Source organism: Maniola jurtina, chromosome 7 (genome assembly GCF_905333055.1).
Source record: "Maniola jurtina chromosome 7, ilManJurt1.1, whole genome shotgun sequence".
NCBI classification, from domain to species: Eukaryota; Metazoa; Arthropoda; class Insecta; order Lepidoptera; family Nymphalidae; genus Maniola; species Maniola jurtina.
In genome coordinates, this window is record NC_060035.1 from 11,583,505 (window position 1) to 11,594,781 (window position 11,277).

Below are 11,277 nucleotides of genomic sequence, written 5' to 3' on the forward strand. Positions count from 1 at the left end.
CTTCAATTTAGACTCGCCCTTTCCAATCTCAACGAACGGGTGACGAGGTCGGGAGCAAACAAAGCCTATTTTAAAAGAAATTGATCACAAAGAAATTTATTATTTTGGATCAGCACTAAATTGACGGGCTTACTCGTACCTAATGCTCTTTCTTGTCGCTGTGAGCTTCTTCCCAGACCAAGGCGCTTTTGGAACCCTCACACAAATTTTAGATATTTGTAGTTAACTAGCTGATTGCCGCGATTTCTTTCGCGTGGATTTAGGTTTTTCAAATTCTTGTGGGAACTCTTTGATTTTCCTAGATAAAAAGTTGCCTATGTGATAATCCAGGCTACCTATTATCTATCGCCATTCTAAAATTCAGCCAAATCCGTCTTGTGGTTTTTGCGTGAAATAATAACAAACATACAGTACACACAAACTTTTAAACAATATTAGTGTTATACCACCTCTATACAATCAGAATCATTAATGATATGGCAATATTTTTTGTCACCAAATTATATTTAGGTACATTTCTTTTTATAATCATTCTTTGATTTTTAAAAACATAATATTATTTCCAAAAAAAAGCTAGCTATATAATCTATATTATACAATGTACAGCGCAAACTGCTGGATCTCGAAACCTGAAAATTTATAAGTTCTCTCTATAATGTAGACAACAGACCTCTACTTATTAAGATTTTCAGAAATGCTAACGGGAACTTTGAAAAACTTATCTCCAGTAGGTTATAATATAATTCAAGCATCAGTGTGCTATATTATGGCATAGAAACTCTTATCATATTGACACAGAGAGAGCTAAATCCTTCAATTTATCTTTCCCACCCCAGTCTCAATAGCCTGCTGATGAGGTCGGCGGCAAACAATGCCTATTTCAAAAGAAATTGATCACTTAAGTTAGAACCAACCTCGCTTAATGAAGGGGTTCCGTGATCGCTATTTACTGAATAAAGATATTACGGAATTACATAGAATAGTAATTATTCTACATAATATGTTATTCCGTAACTTATGTATTCAGTAAATAAGAGTCGATCAAGGGAAAACTTAAGTAATCGATTGCTTTTGTTTCATAATTGTTAAAATTACTTATTAATATATTATTAAGTATATAATTATGTAGTATGGTCGTATGTTCGAGTTTTGCATACGTACTAGCTTATGTCCGCGACTTCTTTAGTGTGGACTACACGAATTTTAAATCTCTAATTTACCCCTTAAGTGGTTGAATTTTAAAAATTCCTTTCTTAGTGGACGCCTACATCATAATAGCCTAAGTACTTACTCGTACCTGCATGCCAAAATTTCAGCTTAATCCGTCCATTGGTTTGAGCTGTGCGTTCATAGATCAATCAGTCAGTCAATCAGTCAGTCAGTCAGCCAGTCTGTCAGTCAGTCAGCTGATAAAATAATTTAAGCTTTTAGGTTTTTTTTCCTTTTATAGGACGAACAAACCGATTTTTTCTATTTACTATTTAGCATCTCTATAGTTTTAAAAATCTATTGCACAAAAATAAGTTAATAAAGATTTTTTAAATAGTCCGGAACGTTTTCGAATATATCCTGCTACATTTTAGGTAGATAGTAGGTACCTACATCTTGTATCGGGTACATAATTTAAAAGCGATCTGAACGTGCTCAGTTAGACTAGTCTAACGAAAATGTTACGGTCTTTATTTAACCATTTGGCTCCGGAACTCTAAATACATTATAATATTTTCTGGATGTATAAGAGGAGCTCGATCGTTCAAAAAGCTTTCAGTGTAATGCCTCAGAAAACAATTTTAAAGTGAACGTCAATCGGTAAATTCATGCTCAAGACAAATGACAGGCGCAAAGCGCGCGAATACGGTTATGCCACTTTATATCCTTTATATCTATCGTGGAACTATTTATTAGAGCGGTTACGCACTGATCCGATCCGAGTCTGTGAAAATACGGATATAAAAAACTCGGACCGAACTCGGATTTTCCTTAGAGCACGATTTTTATTGTAAGCAAAAACAAGTTGCAGCCTTGCATGAATAAACCACCATCCAAAGTTGCAGCCCGTCCCAGCAGTTTTGTTCGGAAAGACAAGTCTATTGCGTAGTGCTATGTACTTTGTATTTCTTTGTATTTATTTATTTATTCTTTGATTTGGACTTATAAAAGCGCTAACGAAAGTCAGATCGGTACAGTAGGTACTAGGTACAATAATAAAATAAGTCTACAAAATATGTGGTAGGATCTAAATAATAGTAGGTAATGATTAAAATGGCATAAAAATTAATAGGTTACCTAGGTTTATTACTATGTAATAGGAGTCATTGATTTACGCCGTAAGTAAGTAGATAATAACATTATGCATTTACTCCATGCATGGATACTATGCCCATTGGCCACACGACAATTTTATGTTAAGTATTGGTACCTATGTACTAAGTATGTTCTCACATAGTAATGGTAGGTATCTTGAATGCAAACTCTTTAAATAATAAATGTCTGAATCCGAATAATTCAATAAAATTTTAAAGGCTTTTGAGTGTCCATTCGACTGGCGGAATACTGATATTCGATATTTATTGGGGCCATATTTTTTATTCGATAATAAAATTTATTGCCATTTTATGGCCCAATCCTGATTTTACAATTCTCCTCCTGTTCCTATTTAAAAATGATATAAAATGTAAGGACTTCGTTTTCAGACGCAAAATGTACGGTTGTTGTTTCAATTTCCGAAATTCTAAATAACTGCAATGGTATCTGATTTTTAACAACGGCTCACTTATCTATACCTACCAAAATCAGTATCGAAAGAAACGTAAAATAAACTAGTAACACGGTGCAATACAACTTTTTTTTACAAAAACATACACTGTTGTTTCCGTAAACATCTGCGCTGTGAAAAGTTTACACTAGTTACTTGCAGAATGCTGCGCTATTAATCTTCTAGGGTTGTCGATTACCTTAGGGTTGGCATATGATACGCTCGATTACCATTTCCGTTCTACTAATCAAACTTGACCTGTAACACTATCAAGCCACAACACGAGCTCATAATCAAACAAGTTAAAAGTAAAAAAGGCTTATTTTAGGTACTAAAGATGAAAATAAACCTATTAGTCCAAATATGACTACAGTATCATATGCCGTTAGAGGGTTCCAGTGCCTACCTTCCCATCTCTATCTGATCAGGCTTTTGCCACTATATTTTAGAAAAGTACCAACTTTTGAAAACAAAGCAAATGAATTTAAATTCGATGGTTCCGATATTTGATTAGCATATAGATGCTATCAGAAAGTTCGTCCGCCTCCCATCTCCATCATCAAAGACGCTCAATGATACCATAAACATCTATTTGTAATCCAAAGCAAAGGTGTTTGACGAAAATCTATTACCTACTAATTTCGACAACATACAAACAAGCCAAACTAATAAAAAGTATTTAATTAAGAAGACACTATTACCGAGGTGACGATATTAATATAACTTTGGATGAATTAGTACAAAGAAGTCATAAGCATTTTAATTTTTACTCCACCAATTTTAATTGCAGCTTATTAATTAATTAAAAGTAAATAAAATCCGCAACACTCCCTCCTTACTTCACTCAGTTTTTTATGTTCAACCCTATTTAGTTTGTCAGGGGTCCCTGTCGCCGACAAAATTTCAATTTTAATAAGACTAACGCTGATTAAGGCAAAGCTTTGTCTCTTTTAAATGGCAAGCCAAACAGCCTTTGTGTAGTTGTTTAATGGACGAAAACTGCCGTCTCATTATTTTTGAACCGTTTTAAGCAATTTTGCAAGACCTTTAAAATGTATTTTAAGCGGAACAATTTGTACATAACACAGTTGGCAGATTTAATGGACTTGTTATTTTGGGGTTTTTAAATGGATGTTTAAGTAATGAGAAATATTATTTTCGGCAAAGATTTCTATTACGGTTAGCGAGCTTTATAATAAAGACATTAATATAATACCCATATTTAACGAAGCCCATTGTGCTCAGAAGTTTTTGGAGCACTAACAAAACTTTGACAAATCAGTGATGATCTGAATTATTTTCAGTTGCCTGCCACTAATGATAATAATATACCTACTATGGTGGATATACCAATAAAAATATATAACAACTTAAACTTTCTAAAACGGTGCAATTTGACTAATAGCTCAAAATGTATCGTGCATTAGTTTGAAATATAAAGTTACATATCTAAAAAGTAGCTCTGTGCGATTTGGATCCTTTTCACAAATCAACGTCCGACTCAGCAAACTCAGCCAAAAACCACAATTGCGATAATTGCAACGTGACAATCACACATCCAATAGCACTAGCCCATCGATGTATATGGATAGGCTCTTCGAAGATAAAAAACGCGCTCAAAAAGTCAATAGAATTTGCAAAAGTATATTGACTTTGTCAATGACGATGACGTAAGATTCAAGCGTATTTTTGCGGACGGAATTGTATGGGAAAGGCTAATCCATATACATCGATGCACTAGCCCCACAGACTATGTACCTAGTGTATAAGTGAACCTTCGCATGAATCGCATTTTGTAATAGTGCTGCTGATTCAAAAAAATGCATTGCAGCGTGATTCCGACTAGAGAATTCGTATGCAGGCCGCTCCCTATAACGTACTATGTAATGTATGTAATATGTAAGCACATACGCGATTTCAGTTCTCATATACGTAACTGCATTGGAAACTGTACAGTAATTTCTCTGTACTAATATAATAAAGGAACTTTTGTTGTCTGAGAAATACGGGTAACATTATTGTTCTTTGTACATTCTCAGACTTTAAGTTTTCAAAAGAAACTATGTGCAGAAATGTTCAAGGAACAAAACGAAAAGTTTTCATTAAGACGCTTTTTACATAGATAAATAAGTCTTTACTAACCACACAGAAAGTAAAACTTCTTATTGATTATTTTATTTAAAAAAAAAAATAGAAAATTACGTTATTTAATATAAAGTTTTCCAAAAATTTAGCTGTAAGTTTATAATTTAGTAAATTGTATCTGGTCTGGTCAGCTTCGGTCATGGTTGGTTGGTTACCGACAAAGTTGTGTACCAAGCAATTTAGTGTTCCAGTACTTAATTCCATTTAGAAATCAATCAGTGCTAAAGTCTATACAAAACCAGTATAACATAAATTCAAAATTTAACAAGTGTAAATTAAAAATTTATAACACCCCCGACAAGTGAAGGTTACAGTAACTAGAAAAGACCGAAAAGACCTGATAACTTTCAAACGGCTGAACTGATTTTCTTGGACTATTCCGCGCCTACGATCTAAAGTATCTGAGTTTTCCAAAACATCATTTTCAAATAAATAATTATGTATTTAGGCAACGTCCATCTTGACAGCTTGACATTTGTCTATTGACATAATATTATGAACCTAACGGTTATCTAACCTTCTTTTCTACAAGAAAACTAGAAAAGAGCTGATAACTCTTAAACGGCTGAACCATTTTTTTTGGATTATAGCTAAAACACTCTCGATCAAGCCACCTTTCAAACAAAAAAAAAGTAAATTAAAATCGGTTCATTCGTTTAGGCGCTACGATGCCACAGACAGATACACAGATACACAGACACACAGATACACACGTCAAACTTATAACACCTCTCTTTTTGGGTCGGGGGTTAAAAACCCCCGGCACAAATACTCTCTAAAAGTAAATAACTTTCAAACGGCTGAACCGATTTTCTTGGATTATAGCTAAGAACACTCTCGATCAAGCCACCTTTCAAACAAAAAAAAAACTAAATTAAAATCGGTTCATTCGTTTAGGAGCCTCAATGCCACAGACAGATACACAAACACACAGATACATACGTCAAACTTATGACACCCCTCTTTTTGCGTCGGGGGTTAAAAACCATTTCCAGGTTAGGTTAGGTTACCCTGCTTCCATCGGCTTCCATCTTAGAGTAGTGCATCATCATTTACTACCAGCCAGTAAGAGTTAGATTGCAGTCAAGGGATATCTTTATCTGATTAAAAATGTTTTTTACAATCCAAACATTTTTACCCGTGGAAAGTTGCGAAAGTTAGGTATATAATATATGGAAAAGTGCGAAAAAGGTGCCGCCGCGCCGCGCCGGCCCATCATCATGTTAGAAAATATGGGCCACGGTACGAAGCGCTCAGCAAATGTGTTTCATTGCTCTTTGTGTCGCGCGCCGCGTCTCCTTTTGTTCAGTGATATACCCTCGAGCGAGTTTAGTTCGCGTTCACAATATTTACAGTCCCAACCAAACATCAGCGACGCGATGTTTCACTAGTTTATGAACTACAGGAGTTTTGTTTACGGACGTTTCGGATTAAACGTTGATGAATTTTTGGACGTTTTTATTGCTATTTTGTTACTCTACTCGCTTTTACACAAGGTTTTGTAGGCGAAAATTACGGTTGACATATACATATACCTATCTCAGTGTCTACTGTAGATCTGATTTAATAGTAAAAAAATAGCATAACTCTTTCGAGCTACCAAAAGTTTAATTTTATCGATTGAGTAGTTTAATGTCTGAGACATATAAACAGTCAAACTTTGTCAATGTTTATAAAAGTGGAGCAACTATAGAGAAAAGTGGAAAATCTCGCCAACCCATCATCATATTAGTAAATATGGGGCACGGTGCGAAGCGCTCAGCGTAATGTGTTCCATTGCTCTTTGTGTCCCGCGTCGTCCCCTTTTGTTCAGTGATATACCCTCGAGTGAGCTTAGTTCACGTTCACAATATTTACAGTACCAACTCCCAACCAAACATCAGCGACGCGACTTTTCACTAGTTTATGAACTAGAGTTTTATTTGTAAACGTTTCGGATTAAACGTTGATGATTTTTGGTCATTTTTATTGCTATTTTGTTACTCTACTCGCTTCGGCGTGAGGCTTTATTTGCAAATTAAGTGTCGAATTTAATATGAGATTAAATATTAGATAACTTTTCTAGTAAAAGCAAGTAGGTTATAAAAGTGAGTCTTTATGAACGATATTTTGTTCATAATTAGAATAACGTAATTTGAATGAAGGAAATTAAATAATGATGGCGGAAAACCCTAACATGACTTATTTTTCTTTGAATTTTCAACTCAGACGTTTAATTTTTACGATAGGACAATATTATAAAGCGAAAGACGTGTGGCTGCATATTTATTTGCTTTTCACCTTTTCACGGCCACGGTCGCTGAACCGACCTCAACAAAATTTGGAGCTTGCATTCCGGAGACGGGCACAATCTACTTTTTATTGCGGGAAATATCTTATTCCTCCAAGAAAACAGATAATTTTAAAACCAAATTTAATATTAACTAGATCGTGGATATCAGCTGCATAAGAAAAGTGTAAATTAAAAATTTATAACACCCCCGATAAGTGAAGGTTACAGTAACTAGAAAAGAGCTGATAACTTTCAAACGGCTGAACCAATTTTCTTGGATTATAACTAGGAACACTCTCGATTAAGCCACCTTTGAAACAAAAAAAACTAAATTAAAATCGGTTTATTCGTTTAGGAGCTACGATGCCACAGACAGATACACACGTCAAACTTATAACACCCCTCTTTTTGAGTTGGGGGTTAAAAAACATACTATAAAGTACCTATAAGTTTATGAAAAAAGTAAAATTTCTTCAATTACCGATTGAAACATTGATGTATGGATCAAACTATAAAAAGCGTGATAAAAGCTAACAAAACTCTTAAATGTTTTTTCAACTATAATTTTAAAAAAAAACTTTTTTGTCGGAATCCAGGAAATGTTTGATCGGAGTATTCCAAAGGGAAAACCGAGCATACTTAATTGGAATTTTCTGCCGGTCCCCAATTTTTGAGAGGAAATTTTCAATTTAATTACCGCCCATTCGGTTAATCCATTTTTTATTAATTAACTAAATAAATTCAAAGGTTTAACCTAATTTTTAAAGGATTTATATGTTTTAGTAAAGTGCGATTCAAATATACGTGAATTAATTTTTAAGTCAAAAGGTTATCATAATATTATCTTACACGTAGATCTTGTAATGCTTTGTCGATACAAGCGGCGCGAGAAAACGTTGTCGCACTGATTATGTTAGGGTTAGGGTGTTGCTAGGCTTAGCTTTGGATTAGGTTAGTAACCATTTACCCAAAAAGCCACAGCTTTGCTGTCAGTGCCCATTGATTTAACGTTCCTGCGGGATACCGCGTAGAAATCGATTACAGGACTTACCTTAATGTCTCGAATGGTTCAAGAAATTAATTGAATTGGCAGCGTACCGTAACTTTCGAATACAAGTGTATATTATAAATTTATAACACCCCCGACAAGTGAAGGTTACAGTTACTAAAAAAAGAGCTGATAACTTTCAAACGGCTGAACCAATTATCTTGGATTATAGCTTTCGGTTTTTTTTGAATTTTTTTAATATCCTAAAAAAGTACAAACTACGGGGACTAGAAACTTGTAATTTTGCATAACATAGATTATGACGAAAGATTGTTAATTTCACCCAAGCGAACACGGCACCCGTAAGCTAGTTCCCAATATTATTATGGTGAAATAAATTATTATAGGTTCATGATTGTGGTAGATTTAGGTTATTGTAAATCGGAACACTTTGATTTTCGGGGAAAAACGTAGCTTATATCCGTCCTCGAGATATAAGCTATCTCTGTAAGTACCAAGCTGATGCTCACGATGCTGATTTAGATTTTTAAAACTCCAGCGGGAACTCTTTAATTTTCAGGATAAAAAGTACCTAGTTTATGTCACTCGCCAGGTCTTTAGTTACAACCATGCAAAAAATCACGACGATGCGTTATGGCGTTATTGAAGGACAAACCAACAAACCAACAAATCGACAAAACAAACACACTTTTGCATTTTTTTGGATAGTAATGGAATGCGTCGATGGCATCGGTCGTGCCATAGAAATGCGAATGACGTCAGCAGCTGCATTTATTCGACGCATCTAGCTTGTGAGAGAGTAGTAATGACGTCATTTGAATTTCAGTACCTAGTGAAATATGCGTTGCCTTTCTTGCGACTCGACTCTAGTCTGCAATCAACTGTGCCATGGCGCCTTTCTCTTTCTGCGTGGAAGATTAAGGAATTTGCTAATTAAGTACAACTTGTTGGAAGTTGCTCGCAGAATTTTGGGAAAAGCAGGTGTTCCTGTGATTACAGCAGTGCTATTCTGTAAAGTTTAGAACCTTGTCTACTTCAGTAGCCTTGGTTTCAACGCTGATTCAGCGATGAAATTGATATTGACCTCCTAATAGACCTAGTTATTTTTCAAAATATGTATATGTTTCGAATAATCGTAATAACGAGCACTATATTCTATTGTAGAGAAATGAGAATGAGAGGTGTATTTACACGACTGCCCAAAAATGAGACATTGTTAAAGTGTATAGATATATATGTATTAATGTGAGTTTTTTATTCCACCATAACTTCTAAATAGCAGGTTTGGATGCATTATGGCGTGCCGTTTGAATCCTTACACCTTCCAGAGTGTCACTGCCTATAACTTTAAAAAAATATCAATATGGCTGATGAATAGTGCTATTTTCAGATGTGTACAATTTTTGTTTGTTTTTAACCCCCGACCCAAAAGGAGGGGTGTTATAATAAGTATAAGTTTGACGTGTGTATCTGTGCATCTGTGTATCTGTCTGTGGCATCATAGCTCCTAAACTAATTAACCGATTTTAATTTAGTTTTTTTTTTTGTTTGAAAGGTGGCTTGATCGAGAATGTTCTTAGCTATAATCCAAGAAAATCGGTTCAGCCGTTTGAAAGTTATGAACTCTTTTCTAGTAACTGTAACCTTCTCTTGTCGGGGGTGTTATAAATTTTTAATTTACACTTGTTTGACAGGACAGGCATGTTTTTTTAAAATTATTATTACGACTTGTTTCCCTAGAAGTAAAGGTAGAATCATAATCCTGCCAAGATAGGTTCGTCGACCTTCCATGAAGTAAATCTGATCCATTCATGCAATGACTTGCTTAGAAAGTCATTGCATTCATGAAATAAAATAGCCTACCTACACGTTAATCCTATTATTATGTATCTATAGAAATAATTTTCAAAGCAATTCCTTATAGTTAAATGATCGATATTCTAAAATACCAATTGGGTTATTTCTTAAAAATATATTATAATATAAAAATATTAAATACTTATATTACAAACAAATAAAAACGAACAGTAATAATTATTATTTATTCAATTTAAAAACTATCAGCCTATTTATAACAGATGCATTAAACTTACCAAATATCAAAACATTCAAATCCTACTATTGTATTCTTGAATTTGACGCACACTTAAGTATAACTTAGAAATCCACACAAAATAAGTCCAACTTCCAAAATGGCAAACTACTCAAGTATTGTAAGCCTTTTGAAACAGACGATAACTTTAAAGTTCTTCAAAGTTTGTCGCTAAAAACACGAGGAATTAATTTCGGTTCAGTTCATTATTTCAATAACGCAAAAGTTCATGAGACTTCGTAAAAACTTCCCACTTTGAAAGAGTTTGTGTTAATTAAGTTAATTTATTCATTCAAAAACATTTTCACTGGTCGTCGTCGTGCGTAATACGATGTGATATTGAATATGATTTACGGTGTACAGAATAAGAGGCGTTCAGAGCAAACGGGCTTGCTTTCGGCACTGACGGACCGAGCGGCGCGGTATAGCCGCATCCCGCCGCCCGCCCTACGCCCGTACCAAACTCCGGCTAAGCCAAAGCTTCCCTAGATTGTGTGTCCTTACTGAACATTAATTACACCCAACTTAGTCTGATTAAACCTTGAGGAATTATCCGGATTGACAAAATTAACTTTTAACTTTAATTTATGTGATTCCAGGGGCGGTAATGCAAATCGAGTTTGCGAGTTCAAGTAGATACTTAAAGTTTTTGATTTGATTTCGCTTCAAGAGGAAGTTTCAATAAAAGTTCTATTAAGTCTTTTTTGTCGCCACAATTGAAAAACTTATAAGTTCATTAATTATTGTGAGTCATATTCATTTGGTAAACAAAGCGACTTTATTCCCTTAATGCGGGATTTAGATTGAGATATACCTATTAGGTTAGGTCTCAGACCATTGCTTGATCATTGCTAAGATACAGGTTTGAGTTAATTTTTGAATCGCCAATTGAACTGTATGTGATAAATAAATTTGGCATTTTGACAGATTTTCTATTAAAAAAATGATAAAATATCTATCTGTAGCTGTACATTATGTTCATATTAAAAAACCAATTTTGTATA

At 34.4% G+C, this 11,277-nt stretch overlaps 1 protein-coding gene across 1 annotated transcript in view; it reads right to left on the reverse strand.

Annotated features, from left to right (window-relative positions):
* The window catches only part of LOC123866704, a 45,626-nt gene extending 34,960 nt beyond the window's left edge, over positions 1-10,666 (reverse strand). The window contains exon 1 of the mRNA XM_045908382.1: positions 10,275-10,666. The gene's annotated coding sequence lies outside the window, so the exon portion shown is untranslated. The remainder of the gene's footprint in view (positions 1-10,274) is intronic.
* Positions 10,667-11,277: the final 611 nt, after the last annotated feature.